The sequence below is a fragment of the Pseudorasbora parva genome, chromosome 21 (assembly GCF_024679245.1).
Source record: "Pseudorasbora parva isolate DD20220531a chromosome 21, ASM2467924v1, whole genome shotgun sequence".
In the NCBI taxonomy this organism is placed as follows: Eukaryota; Metazoa; Chordata; class Actinopteri; order Cypriniformes; family Gobionidae; genus Pseudorasbora; species Pseudorasbora parva.
The window spans coordinates 24,147,024-24,159,964 of record NC_090192.1 but is presented as its reverse complement, the minus strand read 5'-3'; the positions used below and the strand labels follow the sequence as shown (position 1 = coordinate 24,159,964).

General features: G+C 40.5%; 1 protein-coding gene across 16 annotated transcripts in view; it reads right to left on the bottom strand.

Annotated features, from left to right (window-relative positions):
• Positions 1-12,941, bottom strand: part of nrxn1a (neurexin 1a) — a 212,976-nt gene that overhangs the window by 169,348 nt on the left and 30,687 nt on the right. The gene's annotated exons all lie outside the window — the stretch shown is intronic.

The following is a 12,941-nucleotide window of genomic DNA, read 5'->3' as shown; positions in this document are numbered from 1 at the left end:
AAACGCATTTACGCAGAAAATTGCAATGGCATAAATGCCAGAATCCCACCCCACGCTCTCAATATGATATGCATGTGATCACATGCTTGCATGTTTATATAAAAAACTCATGTCATATGAGGACGGTTAAATTCCATATATAGAGGAACCTCAAACCGCCAGGTGTACTGTTCAAGACGTCTCAGCACCAGCTGCTTGCAGTGTTCGTCAGAGTCAGTTTGCGCCTGAAGTAGGCCTGATTGCGCCATATGTGTGAAAGCGGCACTTCCTCGTTCTGTGTGCGTGCAAGTTTGTAAACTGTCAACGTGTGTTCCATGCGCACAGTGCTATGCATATGTTGTGTATAAATGTGTTAATGGGGAAGGATATGCATAGCAGTTGCTGAGTACGGATATACGGTTGACAAGCTGCAAGAGAGAAAAGGAGGTAAACACCGTGTGACATAAATATCGTGAGTAATAAAGGAAGTATAATGGTAAAAAAGAGCAGGATCTCCAGCTAAGGTTAGCATGAATTCCAATGCTGATTTAGACTGGTTGATACTGGTTTAGTGCATAACATTTGCAGTGAAGCTAAAGACTTCTCTGTTCTATACAATATCAATGAATCAATGAATGCGTAGCCGCCCACATTTGAGTTCGGGAAGTTCCGTCTGGACTTGATCCGTTGTGGAGCAACTATGCTTGAACCAGAGCTGTTCGGACCAATCAAATTGTCAGGGCGGACTTTGTTCAATGATGGACAGATGATCAACAGTACCGTAACAAAAGAGTGCTTGGGCTGAATTAGTTCTAATCCTAAACAGAGAACTTGTTCATATATGCATTCACCTTTACTATTTCTCTCAAAAATGATGATCGTGTTGGTAAGTTCTCCATGTCTCCTGGAATCCTTTTTACAACACCGGCAAAGATCGTTTACACTAATCTTCTTCTTCTACTTCTTCCAGCGTGCGTGCTGTTCAGTTCTGTTGACAACTATGCGTCACGGTCACATGTCGTTTGTTGACATGACATGGTTAAGATTCAGAAGGTAAATATCATATATTAAGTTGGGTCTCCACCTTAGAGATACATTTCTAATAAAAAAATATTTATAATAAAAATATGATAATAATCATAACATATAAAATATAGATTTAGTTGTTACTGTAAAACTATTATATTATTAAGGGATCTAATTCATTCAGTGCTTTCAGATTAAACTATTTTTGTATTAACATTTTAATATTTACTGGAAAATAATAAATTATTTTAGTAATCAAAATAAACAGAAAATACTGCAAACATTTTTGCACATTATGAAAAGCACATTTTTCTTAGGGTGTGGTGTGCCTTTAGCCCCAGTTTACCCTGATACAACTAATTTATATTTATAATAGCCTTTTATTTATTTTATATTTATGAATAGCCTTTTGTTACCTTTTTTAAAAAAAAATTGTGTATACGATTAATATGGTCTTAATAAAATATCATAAATATGATGTATGTTATATATACTAGTATTAACATAAAATGTATTATAATCTAAAATATATTTTACAGGAGTTAAAGAGTGACAAACTGTTAGCTAAATATTCAGCATACAGTATATGATGATATGCACGCGGGCATGCTGGAGCTTTGAATCCATGTTTGCACTGCTGAAACGAACAAACTACCAAACTACTAATTCGGATCAACCATTGTCTGTAATGTGGATTGTAGTTTGTAATATACCTGTTAATGGGACGACATTCTGGAACTGTAGTCTCCACAGAGAGCAGACACAGCCGCAGACGTCGAGCGATGCTGCGGAGTGAGCGATCCACATTAGTGGAATTTTAGTGAAACAGAACACATTTATGGGAATTTTCTGGGGTGAGGAAGGGAAGCGGGCAAGAGGGGCACCTTATCCGATGAGGGCAGAGGTTTTGCCTCAGAGTGGTTTGCCTCAGGTCTAACAGTGCTCGTCAATGTCAAAATGATTAAGAGGGCCAATCAAATCAAAGTAGGCGTGGTTTCTGTTCTCTTTTGGCTTTTGCTTTACACACAGCCTTCACACACAGACGAGTGCATCAATCTATTGCTCAGTCCTGTTGCGGAGAGAGACTATTCTTTCCGGTGAAATCACAAAACAAATTGTACACAAACGTGACCCTGCTCGTAATATACAATCATTGATGAACAACTTTGATTTTAATGAAAAAGAGATGAAAAACTAAATGAGAGCAGATTAATTTATTATTTGGCCTGGGACTAATAATATATTTGACACAAATTAATGCAAATATTATTTGCAAATAGTCCCAAAAGGATTATTTCCCAATTAAAATTAGACCTAGAATTCTGTTCACTGTTCTGTTTCTTTATGCTTTTTAAAAATTAAAGAAAATTGGTCCCCACCCAATGTTCAAGACATGGTGACGGCCTTGGAAGTGGCTTGAAACGCGCCGCATTATTCAATGTGTTGACGTCATTTTCCCTGAAACGGCTCCAGAAGAAATGAGTAAATGTGTGACCAACTGACCGATTTCAGCCGCAACTTAATCAGTGTAGGGGGCGGGCTTTAGATTCTAGAGAGCATGTTGATTGGACAGAAGATTTGATGAGAAAGTGATGATGACATCAAAATCTGTAACTCATTTTAACAGAAGTGAGAGACTGTAAGTTTTGAATGCTTATATCTCCTAAATGCAAATGTTTACATGTTTTTTGGAACATATCAGCGTATTTATAACTTTAAGGCTAACACAGTCATACTAAAAGCTAAAAAAACGTTAATTTTGATTTCAGTGGGCCTTTAAGCTTCAAAATGTGACTCTGTTCCTCATACAAAGTTATCATATGACTTGAATTGTATGGACCCCTTTTACGATACTTCTGACTTTGAAAGCCCTATCCCCGATTCATTTTCAAAAGAAAGTGGCCGGGATACTAGTTACATGAAAATTGGGATATGATATTCTTCAAAAATTGTGTTAATGCATTTATAAAACGACATAAGGGTATCATTTCACAATTGTAATTTTTGGGCGGACTATCTGTTTAGGTAAATTAAACCGATTGCACCAGCTCACACTAAAGCCACCAGTTATGTAGAGATATGTATTCATCTCTGCTATAATCCTACACACATAATCTGTAGGGATATGTATTACAATCAAAGTCTCCCTGTCCTTTTCACCCTGTGTGGCCTCGACACACTTCTTTCTTCATACCTCCCGCCCTCATTCTTTCTCTCTTTCTTGCTCCCTCTCCAATTTTCTTCATTGACTCCCCCCTCCCTCCCTCCCTGATAATATAATTTATTTATACCCTTTCAATTTCCCAGAGAAGAGGCTGTAATATTTTCTCTTCCCATCAGTAAAAGCAATCTTACGCTTCTATCAGTCAGGGTGATTTGTCATTATTTAAACCCACATTTTTCCTCTCTCTATTTTCTCTCCGAACCCCTCCCCACCTCCCACCTCGAACATGGCACCTCCCCAAATGTGTTTCAATAGCTCATTAGTCCCAGTCACAGGCCCGGGTTAAAATAATAACCAAACAAATAAATAAATTGGAAGGGAATGGCCTGTTTCTTTCTGCTATATTTCATGTCTAATTTATCTTAATTAAAGAATACCATCTCATCAGGAGGAGCAGAAAGGGTTAGAATGCTGCATATAGCAGCAACAACAACAACAAAAAAACGTTTCAAACATTTCTACCCAAGATTGACTTGATTGAAGTTTGTAATTAAATACACTCTCGAATCAATTTCGACCTCTTTCCAGCATCCGTACACCACCTACACAATTGTTCCGTGCACAATTCTAAACCACAACACACTCATTCAACATCTTGAGCATCCTTTCTCCCCATCCAATTACTCCTGAGGGCTTCTCTCCTCCCCAACCCTGCCTTCTTTCCACTTCACCCAGTTCTCCAGCAACCTTTACCACTTCCTCCTCATGGCTGCATGCCCATTCAATAGACACCCTGATGAATGAAGTTCAACCAGAAGCATGAAATTCTATATTCTGCAGTGGTGAATTTCTCTCTCTCTCTCTCTCTCTCTCTCTCTCTCTCTCTCTCTCTCTCTCTCTCTGACTGTGACCTTGCAACCTGATTACGGTGTAATCCTCTCCCCCATGACATGTCCTGGGCTATTTCAGTGGGTTGCCAAGCGACAGGGCCTGCCTAGGACCCCCATCGGGGAAGGAGGGCGGCGTGACCGCGGGCTCTGCAAACCTCACACTGTTGCTCATCTCACTCGTTCACGGCAGCTGCATCAGGCTCCGCGTCCGCCATTCACTACTTTGCGATGGTCCGCAGTAACCCGAAACCCTATGAGATCACACACTCGCTTGCGCGATCGATCACCGGTGAGGTCACGTTTCCGAGCGTTCATGGATTCATTCACTCATCTGCTGTCTCTCACACATCACTTATTGCTCTCTCACTTGAACCGTACCCAGATGGATGGTCCGTTACTGTCAATGGATGCAAATGCATGCAAATGAATGCACGCTCCAGATATTAACCTTCAGTCCAATTCGGTCCTATAGCAGAGTTCACACACAAAAAAAACGGGTGGGTATCAAAGTTAATTCTTGCCATCTTTTAAAAGTAAATATCCGAGTTTTATTCAGTTACTGTGACACATAGCCAGGATTCACACAAGGCATTGTGGGCATGATAACAAAGAACGCAGATGTATGAACAACAGTGGACAAAAGTGGGTTTCAGCAGCATCCTTTATTACACAAGAGTAATTATTGAGGAGGAAAAGATTAGTGTACTGGTAATTTATGGTTGTAAAGACCAGTTACTCTAAGCAATACAAACTTCACGCACATAAACAGCTTTTACCATTCAATCAATACAGTACAGTTGCCATTTAATGTACATTAGCCAATTATTCAAAGCTGTGATTTAAAAAAAAGACAATTTATTTGATCAATAATAATAATAAAAATGAACACGAACAATTTGATGAATTTAATGCATTAATCTGAATAAAAGTATTACTTTCTAAAGTATTTGTAGAAATGTGTAAAGTTACAGCATTACATCATTTTTTATTAAATTTTTTATTAGCTATAATGTGTATTTGAATTAACTTATGTTAACATATGGCGCATGACTGTGACGTTTCACCATTGTTTCATTTGGTTATCTCGGATATAGACGGCAAATGCATTATAATGCACCAGTGATGCAATCTCTTTGTAAGCCTGATGCATTCCTGGCAATCCTCTGCAAATGTATCTGGATATCCTGCATTCATCGCAGCTAGGGAGAGACATCTGATCATATGAATGGTGGTCTTATACTTTTCACCTCAATGAGAAAAAAAAAATCCTGGGATTAAGGAATCCAGAGTGAGGTTGGGAGTCATGCATGAAGTCTTGCATGAAGGTCAAATAAGTAAAACAATGTATTTTTACTAAACATTTTATAAAAATACAACTGCTCATTGTTCACAGCACATTAACTAACGATAACAATTCAAATTTTGCTTAACTTTTTTAATCATTTGTATAAATTATAAATAATTACAATAAGTTTACATTAGTTACCATGAACTAAAAATACTTTTTTTTTAGATAATGTTAATCTCAAAAATTACACTTTTTTAAAAAACTAAAATCAATGGTTGTATCTATTAATATTAGGGTAACGGACATCAGCTATGAACAGTTGTATTTTTATTACCTAATGTTGACTAAGATGAATAATGTCTATAACAAATGTAGGCCTATTGTTCATTGTTAATTAATCTTAGTTAGTTCATTAACCATCACTAATGGGACCTTAAAATGTTTTTAGATAAATTCAAAAATTTGCATAAGATTAATTAATGCTGTAGAAACATTTTTTCATTGTTACTTGCATATTAAATAATGTAGTTAACTAATGATAACAAATTAAACCTAATTAAGTGTTTTTAGAACTTCAATAAGGTCTTGCTGTACAAAAAAGTACACCGATAAAAAAACATGAATATAAACATTTTGAAGAGTAAGGAAACAGAGAGTGCAAATACGAACAGCGGTTGAGTTGGTTCAGAAAAACATAGGGCTGATACAGTCAGTGAATGCATTTTGTATGAAAGCAATTGAAAAGCAATTAGCAAGTTTAGACCACAGACACGGCGGTTGCACTAACTGTGTGAAGAGCTTTGAAGACGTGTACTCGGTATTGAGTAATGCGCATAATCAATTGTAAAAAACTAATCTGCCCAGAGAACACAACTCTTTGCGCATTCCTGGTTTAAAGTCACTTTTTTTTAATAATAGAACAAAGAACCTTGCAAAATGAAGCGTGACTTGACTTTCCATCACGTCCCTGAAAATTTAGATCACACCTCAGTTTTAATCGCACGGGCTTTAGAAGGAGCGGGAAACGCTCCATCACGACAAGGTCCAGATATAAACATGACTGTGAAGCAGCTATGCCCACTGCATCTTCAAAAGTACAGGCAATTAATCATCACTCGGCCTGTTGGAGCCCTATAATGCACTGCCTGTTCTTGAATTACCGGAATGAGTAATCCGTTGAAATGTACGTGCAAAACAATACTTCCTCTGAGAGTGGATGGAGACTTATAACTCCATCTGAGGGAAGTGGGTGCTATGATATAATTGCAGTCTCCTGCCATCCTATTCACCATGTGCCGCCCTGGTCATCCTGTGGCATGCAGGCCCACGCTAGCATACAGTATCTGTGCTAATTGGCACGATTGCATATTGTAAAATCAGATAGATACAGTCGCACGGCACACATTGCATTTCATGGAAACGGCAGCTTGAATAATCGTTAAAATGTAAATTCTAGCCTAAACGGTTTTCTTTTTTTTTGTTGCAAGGAACATCTACTGTTCCCGAGAAGGGTAATAAATGCGTTACTGGGAGGCTTAATTTTAATGACGAGCCATAAAGGTAGGAAATTAAAGCTAATTACCGGGTCTGGCGTAGAAATCTGTCTGCACGGCCCTCCCCGCGCACACCAGGGTTGCCTAAAATTTATCGAGGTCAATCACCATTTACGCGACACTGCCCTACTTCTCGCCAGGTTCAATTAACCGAACCGGGAACGAGGACCGGATTGCTCAGCTAAATATTATGACTTGCCAGACACAATGTTCAGACAAAAAGCCCGGTCGTACACACACCAATCGTGCTTAATTATGGACCCTCGAGGGTCACAAGTCCGGTCTTATCAAAAAGCGTTCTACTAGACGCTCTAAAACGAAGCAGCGTGAAGCCGGCGCTCTGCGGAGAGATAGCGCCATTGGCATATCTACCAGCTTTCAGTCTAATTTCCTGTCAATCTGGCAGATCATCTGTCTCTGCCTCGGGCTCTCCGTGGCCTCTTTGCACATTCTATCACCCTGAGCCTTCTCACCGTGCTGCCCACTGGACCGGTCGGCCCCTCCCTCTCTCCTGACCTCCTCTCCGAGTGTGTCTATGGTCCTTGGGGGTGCGGCCGCAGCCAGGAGGGACATTAATAACAGGCAGTGCTCTTCGTTACGCCTCCCTGTCGCCCAAGCAACAAATTAATTCCACTTATTTATCTCTCTCGCCAAGGTCGGTGCGGATGGAACAACTGTTTATGGAGCAAAAAGGACGAGGAATTATGGGTGATGTGCTGCGGCTGACAGCGCCGTTTGTTTTCTCTGGCGCACTGCGAGCGAGATAAAGCTTATAATGATCAATTTGATAACAAAAACTCTGCAGTCTCAGTTTTCCCTGCTCGTTTTTGATGAACTTTTTTTTGTAAGCGTACTAACTGCATAAAATGAGAATATACAGTTAACGGCGAATGATAAAGAGGCAGCCATTTTGAGAGCATTCATCATGATCATTGTCATCGTCTTGCGAGAATATTCTCGTCAGGCACTTTTGTCTAGGCGACAAAAGTAGGAGTCAGGACTGATGAAATCCTTTTCCCCGACCACAGCAGCCCACAGACCCTCTCCCTCCTGCTGACACGAACAGTCTGCCAGTGAAAAATCATACGAACCGTCTTTATACATCACACAACACCGCTCTCATGATTCACCTTCGGAGCGAGAAGGACAGCAAGGTCTTTAAACAAGAAAATCTTGGCGAGTCAGGATCTTTTCCTGTAACTTGCCCATGACAGCATAAAACAATGCAACACATAGAAAAGAAGCTTGTGAGGCAGGGGATAAGCATTCAAGAGGATTTAAGGAGTTAATAACGAGAGAGTGTGAGAGATCAGAGATTTTCCAAGCAATAGCGCTCCTTGTCATCTATAAGTGGCTTTACCAGATGTTGTGGCTGCGATATATATAGCATGACATTTCCTACAGACTTCAATCTAAGAGAATCCCTGAAGTAGCTATACAAGGTGAATTGTGACCTGCTTCATCATAGTGAATTGTTTTGACCCAGAAACACCTTTTGAGATTTATTACGGAATAAAAAACAGCCCTGACCGGTCAAGACATGGAATCCACTAGACCCCTGAAGGTGTGCTGTGGTATCTGGCACCAAGATGTTAGCAGTAGATCCTTTAAGTCCTGTAAGTTGGGAGGTGGGGCCTCCATGGATCGGACTTGTTTAGGCAGCACATCTCACATATGCTCAATTCAATTAAGATCTAGGGAATTTGGAGGCCAAGTCAACTGGCCATCCACGTTATGTAAAAGCAAACAGGATTCATCAGACCATTCCACCTTCTTAAATTTCATTGTGGTCCAGTTCTGATGCTCATGTGCCCACTGTTGGCACTTTTGGTGGTGGACAGGGGTCCGCATGGGCACCCTGACTGGTCTGCAGCTATGTACCCCCATATGCAACAACCTGCGGGGCACTGTTTATTTTGACACCTTTCAATGAGAACCAGCATTAACTTCTTCAGCAATTTGAGCTACAGTAGCTCGTCTGTTTGATTGGACCACATGGGCCAGCCTTCGCTTCCCACGAGCATCAATGAGTCATAACCCTGTTGCTGTAAAACACTGTTCCTTCGTTGGTCCACTTTTGATAGATACTGACCACTGCAGACCGGGAACACCTCACAAGAGCTGCAGTTTTGGAGATGCTCTGACCCAGTCATCTAGCCATGACAATTTGGCCCTTGACAAACTCGCTCAAATCCTCATGCGTGCCCATTTTTACTGCTTCTAACACATTAGCTTTGAGGACAAAATGTTCACTTGCTGCCTAATATATCCCACCCACTAACAGTTGAAGAATGATAATCGGTGTTTTCACTCATAATGTTCTGAAAAAAATTGTAGACCACTTAATATATTCTCCAAATTCTGGTTTTGTGCTTTAAATAACATTTCTCCAAAAATTGATCACAGGCGACTTCTGATTCAAAATGATAGAGTGCCTCATAATTAGACACGGGCATTTTCTACACATTTGGATCTATAGAGGAAATCGCTAAGCTAGCTGTCGAAGTTTAATTATTTACCAAACCTTCCCTACAGATCCCCTATTGTACTATGCTAAACCACACTTCGAAATGGTTGAAAGCACGACAAACAAAGACTCCTGTCTTCTTTTCACAAGGAAGCTTCCAGCAATCATTTTCGACATTGATTTTTTTTCGCTGCAGCTTCGTTTAAGCAATTTGAGTCCTCTATTATTAATGTGGCTGACAGGCCTCTCAGTAAGACCGGGCCTTACGTACCCTGCCACTCACACATACCATTTGAGTCAGGAAATGAGCTTGCAGCTCCACGCTATTATAACAAAGCTAGTGAGGACAGTAAAGCGAGACAACATCCAAAAGCCTTGGATTACATCCTTGGCTGTTAAAGGAAAAGAATGGACAGTTCAGTGACCTCCCCCTCCCATCTCTCCCATGGCATTGACAGCGCCGAGGTGAAGATGAGTCAATCACAGAACCATTAAATATTGAGGCCGTGTGTACACGAGCGCTATAATGAACAGCTGGACGAATAGGCAAGTGCCTGGACACACACACACACACACACACACACACACACACACACACACACACACACACACACACACACACACACACACACACACACACACACACACACACACACACACACACACACACACACACACACACACACACACACACACACACACACACACACACACACAGAGTGTTTTGGCTGCAGGCTGTGTCTGGGTATAGTGTTTTCTCCCTTAGGCTCAGTGGTTGCCCAGGTCCCTAATGGTCTCGAACACAGGCACCTCTGCTCCGCATCCTGTGGCTCCTGCAGTGGCAGTGAGAAATGGCTGCAATATCCCCGTCGCCACAGCAGAGTCTGTCAGCGGTAACGGCGCCACCTTAACGGATCTCTCGATGCTCTTCTACCTCTCTTCTTCCCCGCTTTCAATTTAGTTAAAGCCCTGACAAACTAAATCCATTTGAGAGAACAAATTAGCCCCCTTCCCCAATGAAGTATCAAGCATGGGTCATGTTGAACTGTACCGAGCACTTATTCACATCGCAAGCGGCGCGAGATTAAACCACCATCCTAAGACATATGTACCTCCTGTGAATGGGCATGGCATATTTGCAATTTCACTGCATCAGCAAAGCAAATTCCTGGACTTAAAGGGTATGCTTCTTAGAAATATACATCCTTGAGGTCTGCTGATGTTTTTAATTCAATTAATGAGCAAGAAGTGATAATGATTACTGAGGTTTGAAAGTTTTAACAAGCATTGCGGTTTTGATTTTTAAAAGGATAGTTAGTTAGTCTTGCTTATCTGAAAACACTTCAGGAGTTTCAAAGTCGCCATCTGATTGGTTGAATTCTTTTATGGAAGGACTAGGATGTCCGTGAGATGTGTGTTGCATTCATTAATGCCTGGAAAGAAATGCTGTGACGCCAAACTGCCTCGTAGAAGAAGAACGGCCTATAGTGTTTACCAGGATCAAGTCACCCTTTGCTGCGAGTTTGTTTGACATCGGTCTGACCAATCGCATTGTTGATTCTGCTGTTTTGTCCGACAAAACAGTCAGGAGAGTTCGTAGATTAACTTCGGTGGACTTGAACTTGAAAAACGGTGTGTATTGGTGGTTGAAACAACATTTCTTTTGGTGTTCATTCATGTTTATTTGATGCTTAACAATGAACTAGAAGGAAGAGATGATGCTCTGCCCTGTCTGTCACCATGTTGTCAGAATCATCTTTGCTCCGTGATATATTTTCTCTACATGAGAATGTGTGTGTGTGTGGTGTGAGAGCGCCATGGCTTATCAGACATAGAAACAGTAACTAAAAGGGGCAGGTCTTTGCAAACTGTAATTGTTGCAGTAAACTTGCACAACGTTCTTAAATCAATAATTTAAAGATGCACCCAAGGTCTGTTATTTCAGGGACATCAACTTCATATTTTCATGCCCCTAAGCATGACGCGGAACAAAACGTACTGTGATTGGTTGCGTTACATGTCAATCAAAAATCTGCGATAGAGTCCAGACCTTCTGCATTCAGTCTGAAGGTCTGGCTATGTAAGACTAAGTGATAGTTCACACTACAAATTACAAATCTTGTCATTTACTCATGTCTTCCAAATCTGTATGACTTGTATTGTCTCAGAACAATACAGGTAAAATACTACAATACTAAATTGTATTGTATTACACAGAACAAAGTCAGTCGTAGGTTTGAAAAGACACGAGTAAATGACAGCTTTTTGGTTTTTGGCTGAATTACCCTTTGAGTCACTTTGAGTGGTAGAGGAAAGGCAAAACCTCAGTTTTCAGGAGCATGAGGAATGATCCATGGCATAAAAAGTACCACAAAAAAGCGTAACATTTACAGAGAAGAGCACACAACATGAACCCTGTCAGTGTGTCCTTGTTAAATTAGAAAGAGGCCTGCTCTGTTTCAGCACAGGGTACAGAGCAAAGTTGCTCTTTTGACATCGGTTCCATTTGCTCTTCTCAGTTCGCTGAGTGCTTTCTCTATGAGGTATTATGCTTTTTGGCCCATGCTGCAGATGCCAGCCTGCTCTCTTCTCTCTCTTTTCCTCTGTTTCTCACATTTAAATCACGGTATGAATGCACACAAGCACATCTGAAGACAGAATGAACAGAAAAGAATTCAGAATCAAGGCTGTTTTTGCCAGGCTTGGCACAGGCACGATTTGTATAATTGCTTTTGACAAAAATGCTTTGCCTATCAAATATCATTCTTCATTAAATTGCCTAGGATTCAATAAGCTGTCATATTTCCATATTTCCAATTTGACAGGTTGTTCTTGTGGTGGGAATCTAAATGTATTCCAGAGCTCGCTCTCCACTCGAGCGCAGCGTGGCTCGCACTTATCACGAGGAGCGAAGAGGAGAGGGAGAACTCATTTCTACCCAGCGTAAAGAGCTCCAATTCATTAACATAACACCATACCAGACATGAATATGGATTATTGGGAATCTTATGAAAGAAAACAGCCTTGCTTATCCAATCTTTGCCCTCCATTTTAAAAAACATTAATCGGAGATACGGATTCAAAGGAAGAAAGACTCAATTAAAAAGCAATTAGAACCCAGACGGACCAATGCAGCCAGAACATGTTAGACCTTTCAGCAATCACCTTTTAATCAATTAGCAAATGCATTATGAAATCATATTAATAAAGATCGCTCCGTGCTTCATTGTCAGCAAATGCAGGAAGAACAAAAAGACTGAGCATGAGATGCAACGTTCTTTGAATCCATCGCCCATTTACGTGACTAGATTCCTGGAACTCCAAATACTGAAGATCCAAAAGTGCTTTTCATTTGAATATGACTAGATATCAATTTCGTACAGCGCAAACCGAACAACTACACTTCCGGCATTGCTAGGCAACCCTTCTCATTGTGACGCGAGTTTTCTCTTCGGTCCCAAGGAGAACATCAGCTATTGTTTAAGTCCTTTTCTGGTAACCACGACAACTCCTCTCACTTAAAATCTTTTGTTTTACATCATTCAAGCATCATAAGGCTCTTTTATAGTTTTAA